Source organism: Lactuca serriola, chromosome 3, assembly GCF_051521515.1.
Source record: "Lactuca serriola cultivar US96UC23 chromosome 3, Lser_US96UC23_V15, whole genome shotgun sequence".
In the NCBI taxonomy this organism is placed as follows: domain Eukaryota; kingdom Viridiplantae; phylum Streptophyta; class Magnoliopsida; order Asterales; family Asteraceae; genus Lactuca; species Lactuca serriola.
The window spans coordinates 33,213,990-33,227,475 of NC_136410.1; positions in this window are offsets into that span (position 1 = coordinate 33,213,990).

Consider the following 13,486-nt stretch of genomic DNA (forward strand, 5'->3'; position numbering starts at 1 on the left):
AGAAGATAGCTATGAGTGTTTTTTCTTTACTGAGGTAGTGAGGTTTAGGTGTATATATATATATATATATATATATATATATATATATATATATATATATATATATATATATATATATATATATGCTAGGTATGTTTTGAGGCTCGTGCTAAACACGACCCATGGAGGGTAATATGGGTATTTCCTTTACCATTGTCTCTATCTTTGAAGAGAAGCACGTTGTTATTATACGTGAGTATTAACCACGTTTCTATTATTAGTAGAGAACAAAGTATGTTGCTATATTTGGTAAAAAGATGTTAGGACATTGCTCTTACAATTAACAAAATGAAATTACATCGCTATTACTATTATTAGTGCCCCATTAATACCTTGGTGTTATTTTTACGTTGAATTTTAGAGAAAAAAAAAAACTTATTAGTATAATATTTATTAGAAATATAAATTAGCCTAGTTTTTTTCTAGAAAGTTTCAAAGATCTTGGTTTTAGAATTCTTTTTCTTCAAAAATGTGCAAGAAAATCATATCAACGCTATGTGTATTATCAATAGAATTTTTTCAAAGAGAAATCATGTGGTTGCTTGTGTAAAGGGTTGAAGATCCACTAACGACATCTTCCCTTTTGTTATTGAACTTTAAATAATCACATGTATTGTTATAAACCATCCATCACTTCCACATCATTATTTACAACATTATTTCTCTACATAGAAAAAATTATCCCAATCAATTACAAGTTTGTCTTTAATAAGGATGTTGCCATAAAAAACATAAAAGTGGTCCTAGATAGAGTTGTAAATACTAATAAGTGTAGAAAGTGAAGCATACAACTGAAATTCACAAAACATCAATTACCTTCCAACGAAAAGTTCAATAAATAGGCTACTATTGTATGTTCCAAACCATAATATCAATGCTTGATCACACCAATTGTTTGTTGTGATAGAAAATAAAGAGATGAGTTAAGGAGTTCTAAAAAGCCAGGTTAAAAATTCAAGGGTGTAGTTCCAAATCAATTTGTATCAAGTGAAACTTAGTAGATACAATCACAAACAAATATCAAACGATTATATAAATTGAATCGATTATGATCTAAAGAGATGAGTACCGACACGATAGGAAGATGATTTTTCCTTTAATGCTATTAAGGAACATATACTTTTTCAGGTTGTGTAGGGGTTGCCATGAGTCTGTCCCATATTCATTTACTCTTACTTCCATTCCCTTGAGGTTAATGTCACATGTCTAGCTATTGGAGCTTTCACGATCATCATGTGATTGGTCAATGCCACCATCCACAGATAGTATCCATTGAACATCAAAAGAACATAACACGACTATAATGGGTAAAACATTATTTTAAAAAAATGTCAAAAATTTATAAGATGCATGCAAATGCCGATTAGTTGGTTATGATAAATTTGGACAAAGGGTAAAACATAAAAAAAATAAATGAACGAGGCTGAAAAACAAAATATGAAAGCGTAAAATGATAGTTCATATTGTATTCATTAAAATTTTTATTGGCAATTACCTTGGGACTCTAGTCTTTAGCAAGCTTGTTCTGTAGAGAAAAATAAGAGGAAATAGTTAGCGAGGGTCAAAGTGAAATATAGTGCAAAATAAGAGGAAATAGTTAGCGAGGGTCAAAGTGAAATATAGTGCGTAAAAGATGAAGTATGAGATGATTTAACTCATAAATGAAAATACTATATAGGACATAAGAGATGTACTTCTCTTGTTCATATTAATAGTTATCTAAGAATGATTATTATATATAAGCACAACGTCAAATTACTAACTTAACTTATAATCTTCTTGTATCTTCATAATATAGTAGCTATGATTCAATAATTTCCATAATATTAAGAAACTCTATGGACGTTGTTATTATCAGTTAAGAACCATGTATTCTGGTATCGTTGGTTAAAAAAAGTACATTGCTCTTATAGGTGAAAAAATTGGTAAGAAAATAAAATGATGTTATTAAAGTATAATCTAAAAAAGCATAGCTCATAACAAAATCAACAATATAGAAAAATAAATACAATATTAAATATTATTGGTGGAAGTTGATGTCATCCAAATCAATGGCTTTTCCATCCGTTGTCCATTCTTATACCTCCAAAATATGCTATCATTGGTCCGTCTCTTATGCCTAACAATAATCCATGAATTCTAAACTAGCATTCTACTCAAAAAACTTATTAAACAAAATATTGAGAAACATATTATTTCCCCATTGTCTGAAAAAATAATTTATTTTAAAAGTATTAAGAACCAAATTAAAAAAAAATACAACTATTTCAATTATACCAACTGGAATGAGAACATTGAATGGCCACCTTGTCACATAAATCAAACATTTTGGAGTTGGGGTTGTATGTTTGTTTTCACTTGTTAATATAAAAACATAATGACCTTAAATAGAAAAATATTGGAACCCAAAGTATAATGCAGTAATAGAAGTAATCTACCTATACTCGTTGTCCAGCCTCATCTTTAACTCTTGATCTTAAGAAGCGAAAAGGGTAGCTATTTCCTGATCTCTAAAGGCAAGGAAACATGTTTCATTAATACTAATTTGCACCAATTCAAATTAAAACTTTTAGCAGATTAAACAAAGCTAAATCAAATATTCGGACGAAAGATGATTTACCAATTAAAGTAGTTCTTGCTAGAAATGGAAGGTAGTCTCGGGTTCCCTCCTTGCCTTGTCTCGTATACAAGAGATTTCAAAAAAACCACCGCATGGAAACAAAACATTAAGCTTAGAAACACTTTCAATCGGAAAAACCGATAAGGAACAGAGTAGATATGAATTACATCTAAATCCAAAAATCTGAGAATAAAAAATTGATTTAAAAGTTGAAAATCCAATAACAAATCATACCTAAGAATGTGAACCCACCACAACTATATTCTTGTTGTTGTTTACATCAGCAAAAAAACATAATATGCAATTATGAAATCAAAGGAAAAACGTATGAGAAATCAAATGTGAGATTGTACAATTCACATTTAAATGTGATATTTCTCATTTCTCTTCAAGCAAAAAACTAATCCCAACTCATGATTCCTTTCAAATAATTAAAAAAATTGTAGTTTTTGCTCATAAAACCCTAACACCATATATGAAAAAAATAAAAGGATAGTCGTAAGATTAAAAATTATTCAAATAAATATGAAACTACCTAGTCTTATTTTATTTTAATTTTAATGGTTACTGGTAGGTATAGATAACATAATTCAAAACCAAAATAAAGAAGACAATAATAACATGCATCATCGATTTCGTTTTTGTCTATGTGCAGAAACAAAAATGGTTTGAGACTTTTATTAAACATTTGGTGTGCAACTGCTTATTGGATACATACTCATCAGTTTCATTATCTAGCAAGTGGAACAAGTTCTCTTCTATTTGTACATTAACAACCAGATTGTGCAACCATCACATCTGAAAATGGACATAATCAACAGATTACAACCACCAAATGATTTATAAAAGAGTTTCGGTCATTTTTGGTCACTTAAATTTTGGTTTTGTGCTCATTTGGTCACTTAACTATTTTTAAGTTTTAAAAGGTCATCAAACTTTTGAATTTGGATACATACTCATCAGTTTCATTATCTAGCAAGTGGAACAAGTTCTCTTCTATTTGTACATTAACAACCAGATTCTGCAACCATCACATCTGAAAATGGACATAATCAACATCTGTAAATGGACATAATCAACAGATTACAACCACCAAATGATTTATAAAAGGGTTTCGGTCATTTTTGGTCACTTAACTTTTGGTTTTGTGCTCATTTGGTCACTTAACTATTTTTAAGTTTTAAAAGGTCATCAAACTTTTGAATTTGTGTTCATTTAGTCACTTAACTTTTGGTTTGGTCACTTAACTTTTAGATTTGTGCTCATTTAGTCACCTAACTTTTAAAATTGTGCTCATTGAGTCACTAAACTTTTAAAATATTTTAAAAGTTTAGTGACTAAATGTGCACAATTTTAAAAGTTTGGTGACTTAATGTGACCAAAACAAAAGTTAAGTGACTAAATGAGCACAAAGCCAAAAGTTTGATGATCTTTTAAAACTTAAAAAGAGTTAAGTGACCAAATGAGCACAAAACCAAAAGTTAAGTGACCAAAAATGACCTAAACCCTTTATAAAATAGGCATTAAATGAAAATCATTGATTACAATCAAATCAAGTACATGAATCCTTCACAGGTGATGTAGAACATACCCAGGTTGAACATCATCGATCCCAATTGGAAATATATGAGAAAACCATCAAAGCCTAAATAACCTTGTACTGAATATGAACCAAATTATGAACATACATCAAGATAGTGATTCTCACACGACCTAAAGAAGAAAGGCATAATCTGCCTAAAACATACATAAAATAAAAATATTTACCACTGTAAAACTAAAAACCCATTGATTTTGTTACGAATGTATAAGCCGTAGAATAATCCAAGAATTTTCCAGGAGAGAGCCACTTTCACTATAAACTGGAAATCTTAAAACAATATCTAAAGAGAAGACATCGGGCGATGGAAGAAGAGAGAAAGAGAGAAGAGGCGATAGAAAACTCAATCGCGAATAGACAAACTAAAACCCTATATGGTAATCCAAAAATCAAATGAGTGAATTTCTTGAATTAGTGTAAAATTTGCATGTTTTCTTGAATGCTGGAAGCAAGAATAGCAAGATTAGATCAAAAAATTTAGAAAACACATACCTAAAAAACCAGTATCCAAAAATGGGTGTGCCGATCCAATTTGATGGTCGTTTAAGTTATGTGCAATGTTTGAAATTGTTAGACGCGCTACAGATGGAACCAGAGAATATGGGTTTATATAGAATGAGGAGAGTTGAAGGAGAAATGAGACGATAAGACGTAGTGGTAAGTTGCTTTTTTTGAGGATGGGCTACGTAGAGGTATTAGTGATGGGTATTATGCAAAATATATAATCTCATGTGTGCATGCAACCCTAAAATTTTTGATCTATATTTTCTCTAATTGAACATACAACTCGAACAACAAAATAGAAAACCCTAGCTTATTAGCATATTTTCGAAATACACAAAATAAGGGTTAAAAGGATCATACCTTGATTTTTATGTAGTAATAACAATCTAAATCCTTGTGTTGATGAAGCCTTGAGAGCAAGCTGTTAGATCTATATGCCCAAGAATCATTATTGAGTGACATTGCTAATGACATATGATCCTATAGGGTCACACCTTAATCAAGTTTGTACTTATTGAATATTTATTAAGTAATTTGTTATTAATAAATAAATTCAACTCTTGTATTTAATTAGAGAAAAATTATTGTTCTATGAACCCAATATTGTAAGAAGTAGAAAAATAGTCTTTATATGATAAGTTATCATATAATAAGCCATGTACAAAGTTTTGGATACTTTGGTTAACTATGATTAAATCAAAGGCTTACTCTACCATGGTTAAAAAGACTAGTGAACAATTTTTGTCGTCTTTAGAGCCTATAGCCAAAAGTTGTAGAGGAATGGAAGTTGCTTGTCAACCTCCGTCATCTTCTTCCCCATGCCTCTCATTTTTAGCCAATACTTTTAAATATTATATTTAAGAGGCCATGCTTGGATGGGGTTATAAATAGAGGGTCTTTACATGGAGAGGTTGAAAGTTTTTGGTTCAAAACTTCTTCTCCTTTTTTTCTCAAAACCGTGAGCAACTTAAGAGCTTGGGCTCTTTCCTCTTTTGAATACATTACTTGCTTTTGGTGTTCATTTTGTGTCTTCCTTTAGTGCTTAATTGATTAAGCACTTAAGGCTTAAAGAAAAAAAATTTACAAGAAGAAATCTAGCAATTTTGGTACCTTATTCTTGTTGGTGGATTACTTGTAGAGAAGATCAAACTCCTTGTCCTTGCCATCTACTTCAACACCCCAAATCCAAGAGGGTCAAAAGGCTACAAATGTTGTAATTTCTAAACACCCTATGGTTGTTATAACATAATTCTAACCTCTTTAAAATGATCATTGATTGTTTGTTTTGTTGTCACACTCGAAATTTTTAAGAAATTTTTAAAGCTTCCATTGCCGGTTTTTTGTGAAACATTATCTATTTTATGCAACAAAATCTCTTCAGTGGTATCAGGGCCATCTTTTAAATGTTAGAATAATTTTTTTATGTTATGATAATCTATGGTTTTTGGAAAACAAGCATGAATTTCTTTTTGTGTAACATCCCGAGTTCAGGGTGCAAGTTCAGGGCTCAAAGTGTAAATGTGAAAGGGGAACTCGACGAGTCCATGGGTGGACTCGGCGAGTAGGGTCGCGATTCAGGTCGCGTGTTAAGTGGCCAACTCGGCGAGTCGGCGGCTGGACTCGGAGAGTTGGTGCTGTGTGGAGAAAACCCTAATTTCGGAGGATGAGCCCTATTTAAAGGACATTATGCCCTCTCCCCAACCTCTTTACCTTCTCTTGAAGTCCAGAAAACCCTAAGGAGCGTTTGTAAGTGATTTGAGAGCATTTGAACCTTGGAGAAGAGGTTTTGGAAGAGATCTTGGAGGGTTAAGAGGCTTGGAGCAAGGGGCTTTGCTAGGACTCGAATTCTCTTCTGTTGGAGCTTCCTTTTGAGGTATTATTTTGTTGCTTGGGCTGTTATTCATCATTTTGGAGTTTTTGGAAAGAATAACTTATGATATTTTGAGTTTGGAGGTTAGATCTGAGGTTGCTACCTCAGATCTGGAATGGAGAAGGTCTAGAGTGCATTAAAGTCCCTGTTCTTGAGTGTTTGGTGAAGCCATCTTGTCCCAAACCCAAACCCTAGAGTGTAGATTGCTTAGATCTACTTGGATTCACGTAAAGTTTGCCACTTTACGTGATGGATGGATTGTAGAAGGGTAGATCTATGGTTTGGATCATTTGCATGGCTTGGAAAGCCTCTGTATGGGTTAAGAGCTAGTGGCACTCGGCGAGTCACATGGGTGTACTCGGTGAGTTGCATGAAGGTGGGCAGGAACTCGACGAGTTGGAAGAACAACTCGGCGAGTTGGTTGAAGATAGCCTTGGACTCAGCGAGTCTGTTCTTGGACTCGGCGTGTCTGGTCGTGAGGTCCTAACCATCTTCTGGTTGAACCGTGAATCGGTGAGTCAAAGGATGACTCGGTGAGTTGAGTGAGAAAGGACTCAGAGTGTGGGACTCGACGAGTCTCGGGGTGAATCGGCGAGTTGAGTCGCGAATTGGGGAAGTTCTGTGCATGGGGACTCGACGAGTCATCGGGTTGACTCGGCGAGTAGAGTCAGTTAGGAGGTTGACTTTGACTTTGACTTTGACCAAGGGTTGACCAGTTGACTTCCAGGGGTATTTTGGTAATTATTGGCATTTGTTTTGAGTTCAGTGTTTTGGTGTTGGCTAGTGGTCGGAGCATCTTGGGCTTATCTTTTCAGTCGGCAGTTGCGAGGTGAGTTATCCTCACTATATCGACAGGGTCTGCAGCACCAAGGTCGGCCCTTTATCGAATTGTGATCCGGGTATCGTTGTTATGTTATTGCTTTGCTATGTTGCATCCTGGTAGTTAGGATGGTATATGTTAAAGACCTGGTTAAGGTCGGTATCCTGGTATATAGGATGATGCTATGCTAGTGACCGGTTAGGTCGGCATCCTGGTTAGGACGATGTTATGCTATGTGATCTGCTAGATTGGTTTGATTGAATGTGATTGTTATATGATTGAATGTCTATGTGCACATGGTTGTTAGCCTGGGGTTGGCTTGAGGCGGGTCCTGCTTTGTGCTGTAGGCCAACATACCCGGGGCAGACCGGTTATCCCGAAGGCCCAGCGAGCGGTCCGGATAGGCTGTAGGCCCCAAGAAGGCGGACCAGACGTGCCGGGGCTCGGAGAGTAGACCAGGCCGACTGAAGGCCCAGTGCGGGCGGACCATTCATACTGTAGACTAGAGAGTGGACAAGGTGGATTGAAGGCCCGGTGCGGGCGGACCAATCACACTGTAGACTCGATGTATGTGGTTGGACTCAGAGAGTGGACCAGGTGGATTGAAGGCCCGGTGCGGGCGGACCAATCACACTGTAGACTCGATGTATGTGGTTAGACTCGGAGGGTGGACCAGGTGGACTGAAGGCCGGTGCGGCGGACCAGTCACACAGTAGACCCGAAGTGCATGGCTGTTTTGTGTTCTGGTATGATATGGCATGTTGTGCGTGTATGGTATATGTGGTTGGTATTTTGGGGGTATCTCACTAAGCTTTCGGGATTACAGTTGTGGTTTAATGTTTTTCAGGTTCTTCAGGAGACCGTGGCAAGGCAAAGGCATGATCGTACCGCTCCTAATGATTATGTTTTATGATGTGGTTCTGGGAAGACTCTGATAATAATTGTATTGAAAACCTTTTTGTAATAACTTTATGAGACCGGGTTGTTTTTTAAAAGTTTAAAATTTGTTGAATTTTTAGAGCGTTACAAGTTGGGATAAAGGTCAAGGTGTTTAGGGTCACCTTATTCATTTGAATTGTGCAATTCATGTGGATTTTAGGGTCACCTTATTCATTTGAATTGTCAAAAATAGTCAAGGTGTTTTGTATTTGGTTATGGGATAAAGGTCACCTAACCTTCTGTGAAATATAACTTAAATGTTTTTTAAATGAATTATTTGATCAATTTCTTATGTGATAAAGGCCACCTAAGCATAAGAGTTTTGAGGCATAGATGGGATGAACATGCCATTTAAAAACAAAGTAATGTTTTTGGATCCTATAAATATAAGAATTACATAAGTGTTGTAATTGGTTATCGTAGCCTATCGATCAACAAAATCACTTGAGTAGTGGGTCACATCCTCAAGTTATTTTGGGTGATATGGATCTTAGCTTTTCAAAATTTAATTTGAAGGGTAATTATTTTTGAAAAAGAATTTATATCAAAGATACTAAAATGAATCTTATTATTTTGTAGATGACTACCCCAACTATATGTTGGATTAGTGTCTAAGGCTATAACTATATTTGGTAAGTACGTACTTGACCCGGTTGTGCATGGTCCTTTTGGGTTGCCTTCACCATAGCAACTTGACAGGATGATTTGTCAAGAGAGAAGAGATATTATTGTTAATATATTATGAGAATAATATATTAAAGGATTAATAATGTTATTTGATTAATATAAGTCATATATTAATTAAGAATTAATTTGGTGACTTAAAGAGGTTAATTGAATAAAGGGGGCATAAACTGTCAAATGTGTGATAGTTGTGTTTTGGGCTATGTATCCTTATGGATATTAGGGTGGACGAAATTTAGGGTTTGGGAAACTTAAAATCGTCCAAGCCTAGTATCTAGAAGGATCTTGGATTTCTTAGGGCCTAAGTTATTCAATTAGGGTTAAAGGTGAAACCCTAATAGATCATAGTATAAATAGATCCCTAGGGTGAGGGAAATCGGCACTCATGTAAGGCAAGGAACCCTAGGGCCGATTTCTCACCCTCCTCTCTCTCTCTCTCTCTCAAGATCATCTTCTTGCTAGTTGGTGTTTGTAAGCCATTATAGGAGTGACAATTGTGACTCTAAGCTCCAAGAAGAAGAAGCATCAAGCAAGTAATCCAAGGTATTGTTCTAGATTCAATTTCATATGATTAGATTCAATTGTTTACATTAGATCTAGTATTGTAAGTCTTGGATTCAATGCATGTTCAATTAGAGAAACCTAGATCCAAGCAATTAGGGTTTGCATGTGCACATAGGAAAGTTCTTATGGCTCAAACCCATCAGTGGTATCAGAGAACCAATCCGACCGCTGCTCCTGTTTTGGCTATTGGGCAGGGAAGGGGCAAGAAGAGGAAGGCTTCTTCAAAGAACCACCGCAAGGGAAAATCCCAAGATGGTTCCTCTTCTAGTAGGACCAAGGTTGATCCTGCTAAGCCAAGCCCTAACCCAAAGGAGGCAGAGTGCCATCATTGCCACAAAACAGGGCATTGGAAGAGAAGCTGCCCGAAATATCTGCAAGCCATCAAGGATGGGAAGATCAAGCCATCTTTCGCAGGTATTTACACGATTAAATCTAATAATTCATCTCATGCTATTTCTTGGGTTCTTGATACAGGGTGTAGTTACCACATTTGTTCTGATTTGCAGGGACTAGGAAGAAATAGGGATGTGGAGCTTGGAAGAATAAATCTAATCATGGGGAATAGAAGATCATCGCTTGTGACCAAGATTGGAGTATATTCTTTAGTTCTTAGTAATGGATTGAATTTAGATTTAAATAATTGTTGCTACTCGCCAGATATGGCAAGAAACACCATTTCTTTTCATGGTTTATTTAGACAAGGATTTAGATATTCGTTTGATAATGAGAATGGTTCTATTTATGCTTATCTAAATGGTGTTTTATACTTTGAAGCAATGCCTTGTAATGGAATTTATGAAATTGTTATGGTTGTAGATAACCTAGGAAATGATGTATTGTGTATGGATTCTTCCAATAGTATGGATAAAGCATCCTTGTGGCATTGTCGTCTTGGACATGTCAACAAGAAGCGCATAGCCCAACTCCAAAAGGATGGAGTGTTGGAGTTATTCGACCTTAGGGAAGATGACATGTGCGAATCTTGTTTACTTGGAAAGATGACCAAGTCACCCTTCACTGGCACTTGTGAGAGGGGTGAGGGTTTATTGGATCTCATACACACCACGTGTGTGGGCCCTTTAGATCCACCACAAAGGATGAGAACCGCTTCTACGTGACTTTCACTGATGATTATAGTAGATATAGGTCTATTTAGTTAATCAAGCACAATTCAGAAACATTTGAAAAGTTCAAAGAGTTCAAACATGAAGTGGAGAATCAATTGGGCAGGAAAATCAAGATGCTTTGATCCGATCGAGGAGGAGAGTACCTAAGTCTTGAATTCCACGACTATCTCAAGGAATGCGGAATAGTTTCGCAATTGACGCCACCTAGGACACCGCAGGTGAATGGTGTGGCAGAAAGGCGTAATCGAACCCTGTTGGACATGGTTCGTTCTATGATTAGTCGTGCTTCGCTACCTATTTCATTCTGGGAGTATCCTTTAGAGACTGCCACCCATATCCTTAACCGAGTCCCTACAAAGAAGGTTGTCGAAACACCTCACGAGATGTGGACAGGGAAAGCTCCCTCGTTGGCACATATCAAGGTTTGGGGCTGTGAAGTTTTCGTAAGACGAGAGAGTCATGACAAGCTCGGACCTCATAGTGATCCTTTGGATATCTCTTCTATAGACCGAGTGACAATGTTGTCTTCGTTGCGAGGAGAGGGGTTTTCTGAGAGCGAGAACTAATAAGCCAAGGGGACAGTAGGAGGCAAATCGACCTTGAAGATATTCAAGAGTCGAACGATGAAGGAACCTCTAACGTTGGCGCTCAACCCGAGGAGGAAACTCCGGTTGAACCAATTGACGAGTCCTTACCTCTTAGACGTTCCGAAAGAGTTAGAGTTCAACCCCGATTTTATGGTTTTCATATTACTACCGAAGGGGACACGTAGATTAGTGATGGTACACTAATAAATCTGGATGAACCTAATAGCTATAAGGAAGCCATGGCAGGCCCAGAGTCTGCAAAATGGAAAGAGGCAATGGACAACGAGATTCAGTCCATGTATGACAACCAAGTTTGGAATTTGGTTGACAATGTGCCCGGACGTAAGATAGTTGGGTGCAAATGGATCTTCAAGAAGATGACCGACGTGGATGGGAATGTGCACATGTATAAAGAACGATTGGTGGCGAAGGGCTTTACTCAAACTCCCGGAGTTGACTATGATGAGACCTTTTCACCAGTTGGTAAGATAAAATCTATTAGGGTGATGCTAGCCATTGCTGCATTTCATGATTATGAGATATGACAGATGGATGTCAAGACCGATTTCCTTAATGGGAAGTTGGCTGAGGATGTTTACATGGCTCAGCCAGAGGGTTTTGTCGATCCGAAGCATCCAAATAGAGTGTGCAAGCTTTAGAAGTCCATTTATGGACTTAAGCAAGCGTCTCGCAGATGGAATCTTTGCTTCGATGAGAAAGTCAAAGAGTTTGGATTTGTACGAAGTGAAGATGAATCATGTTTACATGTCAAGGCCAGTGGGAGTATAGTTAGCTTCCTTGTTTTTATGTCAATGACATACTGCTCATAGGAAACGACATCCCGACTTTGCAGGAAATTAAGTCCTGGCTCGGGAAGTGCTTCGCTATGAAGGACCTCGGAGAGGCTTTCTATATTTTGGGAATAAGGATAGTGAGAGAAAGAACTAAGAAACTAATAGGACTTAGTCAGAATACTTACTTGGATAAGGTACTAAAACGTTTTAGTATGGAGAACTCGAAGAAGGGAGAACTACCGATACAGAGTAACGCCAAATTGAGTAAGACTCAAAGTCCGAGTATCGAAGCCGAGATAGCTGAGATGAACCGAGTACCCTACGCTTCCGTAGTTGGCTCAATCATGTACACTATGAATTGTACTCGCCCTGATGTGGCCTTTGCTTTGAGCATGGTCAGTAGATATCAAGGGAACCCTGGCAGAGATCATTGGATTGCGGTCAAGAATATACTTAAGTACCTTCGGAGAACCAAAGAATGGTTCTTAGTCCTCGGAGGGAGTGATGACTTAAAGGTGCGAGGGTATAGTGACGCCAGTTTCCAGACCGACAGGGACAACTACCGTTCGCAGTCGGGCTGGGTCTTTACCCTGAATGGAGGAGCAGTGACTTGGAAAAGTACCAAACAAGAAACCGTAGCTGATTCAACGTGCGAATCAGGGTACATTGCAGCAAGCGAAGCGTCGAAGGAGGCGATGTGGTTGAAGAAGTTCATTGGTGACCTTGGAGTTGTGCCTGCCATAAAGGAGCCTATGGAAATTTTCTTTGATAATGAGGGAGCGGTTTCCTTGACCAGGGAACCGAGGGATCATGGTAGATCTCGGTACATCGACAGAAAATATCACTTTATTAGACATCGAGTAGAAGAAGGACACCTCGTAGAGAAGAGGGTATCGTCAGAGGATAACCCAACAGATCCGCTTACGAAGGGACTGAGTAGGGTTAAGCATTTGCTGCACGCTAGGAGCATTGGGCTGAAAGACAATATTAGTTTAGATTAGATAGTTGGAAAACATGTAATAGATAAATGTAATTGACATTTGATGACTAAATAAAAGAGTATTATTTATGAGTAAAGCTACTGTCTTATGTTGATTATTTAACTATTGTTTCACTTTGCATGTTTTGACTTCCTGAATAATTGAGTTATTAAGAATAATCTAATTATTCGAATGGTCCACAATCGTTCATATGTTGGAAGTAGGTATGAATAAAGATTGTCATGAATTGGTGTGTAGATTTTCTAAAAGGGTATTAGATATAGCAAAAGGTTGCTGCAACGTTCATGAGTGCTTATGAACAAGTTTTGAGCATTGGAATAAACCCGCACTTGCTGGA